General features: G+C 38.0%; 1 protein-coding gene across 1 annotated transcript in view; it reads left to right on the top strand.

Annotated features, from left to right (window-relative positions):
* Nucleotides 1-12983, top strand: part of LOC144576818 (uncharacterized) — a 243737-nt gene that overhangs the window by 83052 nt on the left and 147702 nt on the right. The window contains exon 13 of the mRNA XM_078329133.1: nt 10918-11006. The gene's annotated coding sequence lies outside the window, so the exon portion shown is untranslated. The remainder of the gene's footprint in view (nt 1-10917; nt 11007-12983) is intronic.

The raw sequence follows: 12983 nt of genomic DNA, 5'->3' as shown, positions 1-12983 counted from the left end.
CAATGTGCCAAACAAAAGTGTTGAAAGAAACATGTTATACTGTGAAGGAAGCATTCCTACAGGATGTATCTCTGAGACTTAATATCATATATTTACACGTAAGAAAGTCTTCAGTTGAATGGTCTAGTAACTGTTATGGAAGAATGTGGGAAATCTGTTCAGTATTTATGAAATGTTAACAACTGGACCCAGAAACTCTGAGACAAGTCTCAGATAGTTTAGAAAGTTTATTTTGCCAAGGTTAAGGATGTACCCATGACACAGCCTTAGGAAGTCCTGACAACTTGTGCCCAAGGTAGTTGGGGCACAGTTTGATTTTACACATTTTAGGGAGACATGAGACATCAATCAATATATGTAAGAAGTGTATTAGTTATGTCCAGAAAGGCAGGAACAATGCAAAGCACTCCCTGTCCCCACCTCTCTGAGGGTTTCCAGGTCATAGGTAGGTGAGAGAAAAGTGGTTATATTCTCTTGGGTTTCTAGTAAGTCTTTCCAAAGGAGGCAATCAGAATATACATCTATCTCTTTGAGCAGAGCAATGACTTTGAATAGAATGGGAGGCAGATTTGCCCTGAGTGGTCCCCAGCTTGAAGGGACCCAAGATATTTTCCTTTCACATTTCCCCACTTTTCTTTTTTCAAATCTTTTGGAGAAAGCGTTTTAGAATAAAGTGAGTCTCTGGTCTCACATTTCATCTGATCTCTCACGGTTAGAACAGTTTATTCCTAGATGGGTATGTTCCAAAAGCTCATGTTTAGCAGGTTTTAAAGTTTCATGTTCTGTGAACAGAAAATGAGGGGAGAAAGGCAGAAAAACAAAAACAAAAGAACAGGCCGGGCACGGTGGCTCACGCCTATAATCCCAGCACTTTGGGAGGCCGAGGCTGGTGGATTATGAGGTCAAGGGAATGAGACCATCCTGGTCAACAAGGTGAAACCCCATCTCTACTAAAAATACAAAAATTAGCTGGGTGTGGTGGTGCACGCCTGTAGTCCCAGCTACTCAGGAGGCTGAGGCAGGAGAATTGCTTGAACCCAGGAGGCGGAGGTTGTGGTGAGCCGGGATTGTGCCATTGCACTGCAGTCTGGGTAACAACAGCGAAACTGTCTCAAAAAAAAAAAAAAAGAACAATCCTGGAAAAATCTATATAGGATCTAAAATCATATAAAAATGTATATATCTATATTACTCTGAAGACAATAGTCGGTAGGTGTGAAAGTGGCTTATGTATTTAAATAGGTTGCTGTTATTTTCTTGTGAAATGTTAAGTTTTCTGGCTTTAGTTTGCAAGTATTTAAGAGCGCACAGATTAGTTTTCAGTGACTCCAAGTTAGGAAAAACTGCAACAAATTTAAAAAGTAGAAAATATCATTTTGAAGACTTGTAGCCAAGAAAAATCAGAATTTGCTTCAAACTGTAAAAAATAATAAAAACTGAAACATGCGTTAGGCAACATAGAATCTAACAACAGGTGTAATATAGTTTGAAACATATTTTTCTCTCTCTTCAGTTTCCCATTTTTACTAAAGACAGATCATGGTAGGACTGATTTGCCTCATTATACTTGGCTTAATTATTTGTATAGAGTACAGCAAGAATCATTTTTTTACATAGGCTTTTAAATTAGCTTTGATGGAACTTTTTCCATAGGAGGAAAAAGACTTTTTAAAGCTGATCCTGGCCATGGCTTTACCATCAGACACTGTGAGTTGGGTGAATTTTGTCTCCTTTTGAGGTTCCAGGATGAACTTGGGGCTTCTGGACCTGTCAGAAAGTGGCAGTCTTTACTTACCACAGGTCAGAAACCATGTACATAGACTGTAAACAAAATATGAAGCCAGTTTTTCCAAGAGCTTTACTGGCTCCGTAAGTTAAGTCTGATTCCCTAAAGGAAAGCACACCATTCCAGTTAAAACCTTGGTAAAATAACCAGTTTCTGCAATTGTGTCCCATTACAAATGAAAGCAGGTTTGTATTGCACTTATGCAAATAACTGTATTGTCATAAGTTAACAATACAAAGTTTCCAAATTCTGGATAAATCAGGTAGAGAGAAACAAATATGTTCCAGATTTTGTTCATAGGCATATACTAAATTGTTGAAAACTGTCAGTAGGCCAAAAGAAAAGTTTTAAGACTCTGAAAAATAGAATGGAGGAACAGCAAATATTTTAAGCAAAAAGTCAAAAAGATTAGTTCAGTCCATGCAGTTATTTCCCGTTCTGCTTGAGAGTAATGAGCATTTTAGTTTTCCATGAGTCCTGAATGTTTTTCCTCTCTTCTGATATCAGTCTCCAAAGTTATCAGAAACCTGCATTTCTGATAAGTTTTAGGGGTTGTTTTATAATCAGCTATAAAATGATAGGGGTGGTTTTATAATCAAATTATAGCTGATTATAAAACCACCCCTATAAAGAGGAACCAAACAAAAAACAATTGTCTGTGGATGACAAAATTTTTAGGGCAGCCATAGTGAAAGACCCGGCTTACAAGGAAATGTGTTACCTCTGTGGCACACAAAAATTTTAACATAATAATTATGATTACTGCTGCTAATATACACCAAGTTACAGCAGAATTATAGGAGCTTCCCATAATTTGGGAACATGTACCAATAACATATTTATACAAGTATAACCTAATGAAAACCCAACATCATTTCATATTTGACAGTGTTTCCTGTATAATTTTTGTACCAAATAAGCCAACTTACATTATTTTTTCAACTTCAGTGAACCTAATATCTTAAAGAATTAATTAGGTCAGGAAAACATATAATCTATTATTTGATTTTGGAAAGTTTGTCAAATATCAAATGTTTTAAATACTTGATAGCACAAAACAGGATTACAGGTCATTGCAAAATAAGTCATTCATGTAACTAAAGTGATTACTCAAGGATTCTTTTGAAAGGTGAAAACTTTTATTATTTTAGAGAGAAGACGTAATTTTCCAAACAGTAAGCCCTAATAAAAACAGCATGAAGTCAATTAAATTTGTCTTTCAAAATTTTATAATCTATAAAATTTTAATCATGTCCATAAGCCTTTCATAACCTTCAGTAAGGAGTTGGTTAATGCTTCAGGAAAACCTCGTTACTCTGACACAGGGGCCCATATGATTGTCTTGCAACAGTGTGCCTTTGACATTCATGATTAATTTATAGAGAAACTAAACTTAGTTTATTTTCCAAAATTGACCCTGAAAATATATGTACCCACTCCTTCCACTATAGCCCCTAGGCCTTGAGGAGTTGAATAGCTTTCATTTCTTTCTTTGTGTCAGCAATACAGTTATTTTGATTGTCATCTTCCATGGAGCCTGAGGATGAGGCTTTCATTGCTGTCAGTGTTTAACAATTTTTAAACCAATATTTAACAAGACTTGTCCTTTTTAGACACAAGAGTCAAAGCCCTGTTATAACTCAGTGTCAGAAGGACTTTAAAAGCACATATAGGAAGATACATGGATGTAATAACCTTAATTTAAAAAATATTTATCTTAGTTTTTTTTCTAAGCAAACCAAAACTTAGTAATAATATGACAACTTGATAATGTTAAAGTTTTTTTTAAATCCTCTCATTGTGACTTACGTTGACCATTCATGGCACACTTGAACTTTCTTGTTTATCCTGAATATCATCCTTCTTGAACAACCAGTCATTTTATTTTAGGACTAAATTTTCCATACCAGATTCTTTCTCATATAAAATTATTTCTCTTTAAGCTTTCTGACCACCATAAAATATCTCATTATTTTTATGACTTTTTTTACATCTCTTTTTATTTTCTAGTTCCTTTTGCCTTGTTTTATACATAACTTTTAAATAAACTTTGAATTAGACAAAACTTGTCTTTTTTTAAAAAAAAAAAAACAGGGACACTCCCATTATTTTTAACAATAATGTTTTCCTCCGATATATATTTATTGGAAAATACTCAAATAATGAAATATCTATTATTTAATTTTATATAACTTTATATTCTAAATTATGACCAGTTTGTATACAGGTGTTTATCCCATTACATTTACCCAATTATTTTAATTGTTTACCTAGTTTATTTATGAAAAATGTGATAGTCATGATTTAAAGTTATGGAACTGCCATTGCAAAATTATAACTGAGACAGTGAAAAAAGTTTTGATCTAATTGATTCCATCTTGCTCTTAACCTTGAAGCTGTTCTTGTCATTCCTGGGCAGATCCCAAAGTAACTTAGGGAGGAACTTGGTTTATAGTTCAGCTTTGAAATAAAGACAATAGCAATCCTTTTCCACAGCAACCTTCTTATTGCCTGTGGACTAGAAGGTCTACAGCCACAAGATTAGAATTATGGTAATTTTACTAAATTTAAGATGCAGCTCTTTTCATTAAACCAATATCAATGTGTTTCTTATTTATTAAAAATGACACAAGCAAAGAGCAATCCTTTTTGGACTGAATTTATAGTTTTGTAACCCCTGTGCCAAATTTCAACACCTTATAGTATTTGACAGGGATAAGTATGGCATTGCTTGATTAATAAATACAAACAAAAATGTATTCTGGAAATTCTTAAGACATTTCTAATGATTACCAATAATTTTAAAGCTAGCTTATTTATTAAAGATTTTGCTTAAGTTACATAAACTTGGTAAAACATTTGACTAGTCTTTTATTTTTCAGTATCTGATTTAAGTGCTTTTATTTATTAAGCCAATTAATTAGAGCTCTTTTATATGTATTCCTAGTAGTGAAACATTGTGTATATAACACATAAATACGTGGAGGTATTAGGCATGCTGACAGAGGTACATTTTCTAAATTCATAGAAACCTTTTTTTTTTTTTTGAGACAGAGTCTTGCTCTGTCACCAGGTTGGAGTGCAGTGATGCAATCTCGGCTCACTGCAATCTCCGCTCACTGCAATCTCCGCCTCCTGGGTTCAGGCAATTCTTCTGCCTCAGCCTCCAGAGTAGCTGGGATTACAGGCACATGCTACCATGCCCAGCTAATTTTTTGTATTTTTAGTAGTGACGGGGTTTCACCGTGTTGGCCAGGATGGTCTCCATCTCTTGACCTCGTGATTCACCCATGTCAGCCTCCCAAAGTGCTGGGATTACAGGTGTGAGCCAGTGCACCCAGCCTCATAAAAACCTTTTTTTCCCTATATTAGACTTTTAGATTCCTGATAACCTGTTTTACAATCATAGGCAGTTGTTAGCAAAATAGCCTTAAATTTTCATATTTAAGGAAGCAACTCAAGTGAAAGTCAAATAGGAAGATTTACGTTATACATTGTGGAGAGAAAAAGTTTGGATTATAGAAATTATAAAGGTCTTTCAAATATATAAACATACACACACGCGCGCACACACACACACATACACATGCACACACATGCACACACATACGCACACACACACATACGCACACACACACATACACACATGCATGCACACACACACACATGCACACACACACATGCACACATACACACATGCACGCACACACATGCACACACACATACACACACACGCACACACACACACACACACAAAGATCCTATAGCTCTTACTTTAGAACTACTAGCCGTGAGATAAATACAAATTTGCTGGCTTGCAAAAAGAACTTGTTGGATTGAAACGGTGCTTTTTATCTTAATAGAAAAATAACAGCAAAGTTAGAGCAGGCAGAAAAGAATAAATAGAGAAGAAGATGACTTAGGTACTCTATAGTTAAAAAAAATAGAGAAAAAGAGGACTTCAGAACTCTATAGTTTGCAAATGGGCCTTAGGGCTCTTTTTCCTTAATCTAAATGTGCACAAACACTGTATTATTTTCATTTTACATAAACTTTGGCAGGTAGAGGTGCCATAAAACCTACCGAGTGCCCAAAGGGAGGTCATTCTCTTTGTTTTCTTCTCACTCTTCTATTTTTCCCCACTTCTTTTTTTCTTCAAAGGACGAACAGCTGTGGTCTAGGGTTTTATGTGGTGGATCAATATGTGCTGCTTGTGGGCAGTGCTCCCCAGTGTGTCACCACTGAGTTGTTGCCACCTTTTTACCTGTCTCAGTTTCTCCTCCTGAGGTCTGGTGACTTCAGAGAGGGCTCAAAACACTGGATTATCAGCCATTAGATGTGTTTCCTGGACAAGCCATTGTTAATTAAGTTTTGATGGGGATTTTCCTGCAGGGCAGCTGCAGAGCATGTCAAAGGGGGTAAACCCCCCAGACACCCCTATGAGGCCCTCAGTTACCTAGGGGCACCTTTCAGCTGGGAGATGGAAAAATACCCTTTTTCTTTGGAGCTGAGAAAACTGTCTCTCATTAACGTTTGAAAACAACAATTTAGTTCTTCACAAAATTACACAGACAACCCAAACTAAGATTAAATTTGGGAGGAAAAGCAATAGAGAAGACCCTTTAGAATTCATGTCCAAACTAGAATTAGGGTCCTTAAACACAACTTCACATGGGAACAAATGACGACCGAGAAACCCAACAGTATGATCACTGAGCACTGATAGGAGATTTGTCAAAGATCAGGGGCATCTCCACTCAGAATCGCCCTGTGGATACCAAAATGTGAACCCAGAAAATCTCAGACAGGTCTCAGTTAATTTAGAAACTTTATTTTGCCAAGGTTGAGGACACTCCCATGACATAACCTCAGGAAGTTCTGACAACATGTGCCCAAGGTGGTTGGGGCACAGCTTAATTTTATACATTTAAGGGAGACTTGAGACATCAATCACTATATGTAAGAAGTAGGGCCGGGCGCGGTGGCTCATGCCTGTAATCCCAGCACTTTGGGAGGCTGAGGCGGGTGGATCACGAGGTCAAGAGATCAAGACCATCCTGGTCAACATGGTGAAACCCAATCTCTAAAAATACAAAAACTTAGCTGGGCATGGTGGCACGTGCCTGTAATCCCAGCTACTCAGGAGGCTGAGGCAGGAGAATTGCATGAACCCAGGAGGCAGAGGTTGCAGTAAGCCGAGATCGCGCCATTGCACTCCAACCTGGGTAATAAGAGTGAAACTCCGTCTCAAAAAAAAAAAAAAAGAAGTACATTGGTTCCATCTAGAAAGGTGGGGACAATGCAAAGCAAGCCCCACCCAACGCCCATCAGGGGCATTTAGGTCACAGGTTGGTGAGAGACAAATGTTTGCATTCTTTTGAGTTTCTGGTAAGTCTTTCCAAATGAGGCAATTGGAATATGCATCTATCTCTGTGCACAGGGATGACTTTGAATAGAGTGGGAGGCATATTTGCCATGAGCAGTTCCCAGCTTGAAGGGGCCCATGAATTTTTTTTCATACAACCACAGTGCAAAACCATTATATTTATGGTTACTTATGTCAAACTAGTAGATGAGCATTGGTTTTACCAGGTATAGCTAGAGCCAGGGTCTTTGGTCTTTAGTACTGTACACAGAGAAATTCAATGCCAACTATAGGTTTAAAAAAGTCTTCTCATTTACTGTATTACAACCTGGCACTGTTTACCTTAATTTCTCTGCGTGTAAAGAGCAATCCTATCTTCCTTGCCAACAACTGAGACTGTGACATTTATGTAGAGAAGAAGAGAAAGAAATCACTTCCCATGTTTAAAGGAACTGAAGGTGTTTACGGAAACAAATAGAGGTGAATGTCTTCATTGGTTTCTCATTCTTGTGTTGATAATTGTGTTCTGTTTAAGTAGAAAGATCTACCTACATTATTGTGTAATATAGTAGATACGAGTGACAAGATAACTGAGGAAAAGCAGGTTGCCATCCACATAGGGTGGTTACACTTATTTATACGTGGCATTTACTTCATCTCTTAGTAATTTGGCATATCCTGTCATCCTAGGGCTTATTACAACATGGTTGTGTTATGTAAAGCCTTCTTTTTGCAGGCAGGAATACAATGAAAGGATTGAAAAACAGGTTCATTCAAACGGCTTCTCTTTGTATATATACCATTGTTTCTGTGTGGCTCCTGTACTTCTGTGACCCACATCTCAGTGGAGTAATGACAGCAACACTGCTCAGGCTGCATGGGTGTTGGCAAGAATATTCTCTTCTGTTCTTACCACTGGACGTGGAGAATGGCTTCATGAAATTCAGCCACCTTGTTCTCTAGACTCTCAACTCGGGGGTCTTCCAAAATTTGTACTGCACCACACCCTGGAAACTCTCCCAAAGCAAAGCCTGTGGCAATAGTAACCTCACATCAGTGTTTTACATCTCTCAGGTGTCACTGTCCTTCACTGCTTCATGTTCATTGTCTTGGAACCAATTGTTTCATATTTCTTCATTTTTTTGTTTTTCCGTGTGATAGCCTGTGATAGATATATATATACATAAATAAATAAAGTCATATTTTGATTTTCATTCACATTTCCTGGCTTATGACGCCATAGTCCTTGTTCCAGCATTGTGTTATAATGTTAGATGTGTTAAGGCTCAGAATCAGACATCAGGAAACAAAATCTCTGTGACCTTCTCATGCATTCCTTTCACCTTCTCCAAAGCAGAGTTCTTGTCTTAGCTTGCCTTTCTGTTCATAAGTCATAAGACCCTCATTCCAGAGGGGTCCCACCTCTTACTCTTGGTAATAAATACTGATGTCATGAAGCTTCCATAAAAATTCATGAGGACTGGATTCAGGGAGCTTCTGGAGAACCGAATACATGGAGGTTCCTGGAAGGTGGTGCAAACAGAAGGAGCAAGGAGCTCCATGCTTGCTGTCCCCTACCATTCCCTATGAATCTCTTCATCTGTATCTTTTGCTATATCCTTTATAATAAATTGTTAAATATAAGCGTTTCCCTGAGTTTTATGAGCTGCCCAAGAAAATTAATCAAACCTACAGAATAGGTTATGGGAACCCCAACTTGAAGCCAGTTGGTCAGAAGTTCTTGAGTTCCAGACTTGTGACAGGTGTCTGAAGGGCTGGGACAGTCTTATAGACTGCCCTATCAACCTGTGGAATCATATACTATATCCAGGTAGGTAGTGCTGGAATTGATTTGGAGGACACCTAGTTGGTATGAGCTGCAGAATTAGTTGCTCTCTTGGAAGTGGGTAGGAAGCCCCACACAAGTACTCACAGAAGCCTTTTGTGTTGATGGTTGTTGCTGTGGTGGTATAAGAGCAAATGCAAAGGATGGTCTGAGTGTTTTATCCAAATGTCATATCCAGTACATTCGGGTGTTTCCTGATAGCATCTTGTTTCACTTATCCTGCCATTGCTCAGTCATTACTGTATCGGGTCCATATGGTTCTAGTTAACAATGTTACGGTGAATAAGAAAACAATTTAGTCCAACACTGAAAAAGACAAACACATGAATTTTCTTTTGGTATCACTAAACGGACGATCACAATTGGCCAGTGCACAGTGTCTATAGAAGTCTTGTGGGGAATCCATTATATGTCAGTGAATCAAAGGTTTAAGAAGGATCTTAAAGAAAGGGTAATATCTCTGTCAATTAACTATTATACACGTAATAAACTTATTGATACTTATTATAAAGCCTTTTGGGATTTTGAAAGCATAAGTTTTATTTACGTAAAAATGAAAACAATATCAATATTAATTCCTAGACTGATTCATATATATCTTGATATTATGTTTGATTTTTCTGCATTAGATTTTGACCCAGAGTCATAGATACATTAACATCACCCTGTTGCATGAAGACTTATGCAATGAAGCATTTAATGAAAGGCTGCACCATTGTCTGTGGTCTTCTCGTTTCCTATTGACACCCATTCTATTTTCATTCAGATCTCAGCAGAATGTGATAGCAGATTTCAAGATGTGTTGCCTCTACGCATAGACAGTTAAAGGCATATCGTGCTTTCTCATGGTTTACAATGATTGTGATAAAACTAGAAAAGAAACATTTTAAAATGTGTGAAATACAGTAAATAAGTATTTGGAAATATTGATCAAAGGAGCCTTATTTTTTTTTTGAGACAGAGTTTCCCTCTCGTTACCCAGGCTGGAGTGCAATGGCCTGATCTCGGCTCACCGCAACCTCCACCTCCTGGGTTCAGGCAATTCTCCTGCCTCGGCCTCCTAAGTAGCTGGGATTACAGGCACGCACCACCATGCCCAGCTAATTTTTTGTATTTCAGTAGAGACGGGGTTTCACCATGTTGACCAGGATGGTCTCGATCTCTTGACCTCGTGATTCACCCGCCTCGGCCTCCCAAAGTGCTGGGATTACAGGCTTGAGCCACCACGCCCGGCCCAAAGGAGCCTTATTAACAGGCCCGAAACATGCTGAGCAAGATTTTCTTTTTAGTTTAAGAGAATGAAACCATCTATAATAGAATGACAAAAGTAGCACAGAGGAGGCAGAAGCAGCAGGGTCCATGAGATGATTTTTCAAAGATTTGAGAATGTGAGGCAGGAAAAGAGGCTGAGGGAAAAGTCAGAGTTCACATCCTGTCCTGAGAACGAAAGAGAGCAAAAAAACAACCATTGATTTTAAAGTTCAAATTCTCTTCAAATTGAGAGAGGAAAGGAATTTATTGGGAAGTCAGCAAGAAGTAGTGAGGCTGGTCAAATCCTTATTCAGTAACTTTGAAAGTGATCCTGCTGGCGTTTTTTTGCTCTTTATTCATTAATATACTATATTTTACTCATTGTCTTAATGTGTATTACCAAACTTTTGATGTTGAGATAAATGTCCTCAGTTCTAGTCTGTAGTCCTGTTTTATGTTGCTGACTTGTTTTCATATTATTTTATTGAGGATTTTTCCCTCCATAATCATAAGCCACAGTAGTCTATAATTCTCCTTTCCTAAAATGTGTTTGTCTAGTTGTGGGATCAGGGTAAACTGCCTGATGGAATAAATTGGGCAGTGGTCTATTCTGTCATTTTTAGTATCTTGGACAAGAAGTTTATGAAAGATTGTTATTATTTCTTAAAGGCTTGAAATAACTTACTGATGAAGAAACCTTGAACCGGACATCCAATAACCAACAGGAGCTTGGACACGGGTCCTTCCCAGATGACCCTGTAAGTGAGACCTTGGCCTTAGGCTTCATCTACACTGGGTTCCTGATACAGGCAGACTGTGGGTAACGTGTGCATTGCTTTGGCTACAAAGCTATGAAGTAATTTGTTGTTTAGCAAGAAATAAGGAATAAACCTAGTAGTAAATGTCATGTGGAATCCTGGATTAGGTCATGGAATAAATGATGTTAGTGGAAACCTGGTAAAATTTGAACAAGCCTATACTTCAGGTATGAATTATCTTTGCCACTTTTAATACATCTAAAATAATTGAATATAATTTTAAAACATCATTATCTTGCTATTATAAAAACAATACAGACATTGAAAAAAAGCCTTAACTTCAAAGGATGAATGAATGTGTGGGGAGAGAAAGGCAAAGCATCTTCCCTTATAGTCCCCAACGTCAGCGCAGGAGCACCTGCTTCAGGAAGGCACCATCAAGCTCCAGGAACTCTCTTCCCGTCACACTCTCCATTACCCAGTTACCAGATTCGGTGTCAGTAGCCATGCCTTTAAACTTATACCCATTTCTGCTTCACCTGTTTCGGAAAGCCCCATTTGATACCATTTGGCAATGTTTCTGATAACCCCAACGAAGCATTTTTGGAATATATGCCTTCTGAAAATTACCAGCCAAGATTGACAGATGTCAGTGCCAGGGAATATAAATGATATTTTTGCTTTTTAAGAGCTTATGAATGGTATAGAACATACAGAGTTTCACTTTTCACATTTTGAAAAGACAAACGTTCCTTCAAGGTTTTGAAAATCTCACTGGTAATTAAGTCATACTTATTGCCCGGACACCATAATGAATTCTTTGGTACCTTATATTCTGTGGACAATTACCTTGAAATTATATTACCAATTATCAAGCCCCAAAGCCACAGAGTAGTTACCTTCATGATACCAGGTTACCATGGTACAAAAAAAAAAAAAGTTTATCAACATGTATATTTGGGCCAGCCGTTGCTTACACAGACCTGGAAATGGAATTTTAGTAAGCAGATTTTTAAAGGTGAAGGCATATATTTGACTTGGAATGTGAAGAACAGAGCTGGAGAGTACCTGTTAAAAACAGCAGAGTAACAGCATGATATAACATATCTATAACCCACCTTGCTAAGATAAGAGAATTGGACACAGGCTGAATGATGACTCTCCATGTATGCTGGATAAACAAGGAATCCCACAACAGAGAGGACTGTCCACTTACATACCCCCCAGCTCCCTGTGCAAGACACAACACTCTGCCAGTTAACAGCATGGTTGTTTATAGGAACCCAGCCTATAAGCATACAATAGACATCCACAAAGTTAAGACTCTTGCTTTTATGGGTATAAATACCCCGTAGTGGTGGGGTATATCCTCTGCTTTACATGCATGGCTTCAGTGCTTCAGTGAGAAAACTAGCTCCTGTAGCCTGGAGACCTGGAGTGAGAGATGCAGCTGACCTGGACCACATTTCTTATCTTTGAGATCAGGATAGCAGATGATAATTAGTTGCTATTACTCTGGGCATTTGTAATTCAAGAGACCCTCTCATCCCTTGAAGATCACACTGTACTCCATGAAAAAGGGTGGTCTAATATAAATTTGTTATTTAAAAATGACAGGTTAATCATGTCAGTTCATTATAACAAGAGTGATTACATGCTAAGTTACTTATTAAACCTTTTTTCATTTCATTTCAATGCATAAATTGTAGTTATCATGATGTACTCACAAATAGCATTCTTCACCCAAATATTCAGGGGAAATGAGGTAGAGTTTCAGGCCATGTTGGAGACAGAAGTGGATGTACACAAGGAGGGTCTTATTTCATAGTGCAAACTGAGGGTCAGTGAACTCTGAGTCCTCTGGTTGAGAGATAGCAGGTGACAGACTCAAAACTGTATGACATGATGTCACAGGATAGAAGTCACAGTGCCAAGCACTGCTTCCCCAAGCACACTCTCTGATAGCATGGGAGACAG

This window comes from Callithrix jacchus, chromosome 6 (genome assembly GCF_049354715.1).
Source record: "Callithrix jacchus isolate 240 chromosome 6, calJac240_pri, whole genome shotgun sequence".
Taxonomy (NCBI): domain Eukaryota; kingdom Metazoa; phylum Chordata; class Mammalia; order Primates; family Cebidae; genus Callithrix; species Callithrix jacchus.
Note: the sequence above shows the minus strand (reverse complement) of the source record. Positions and strands in the feature narration are given on the sequence as shown.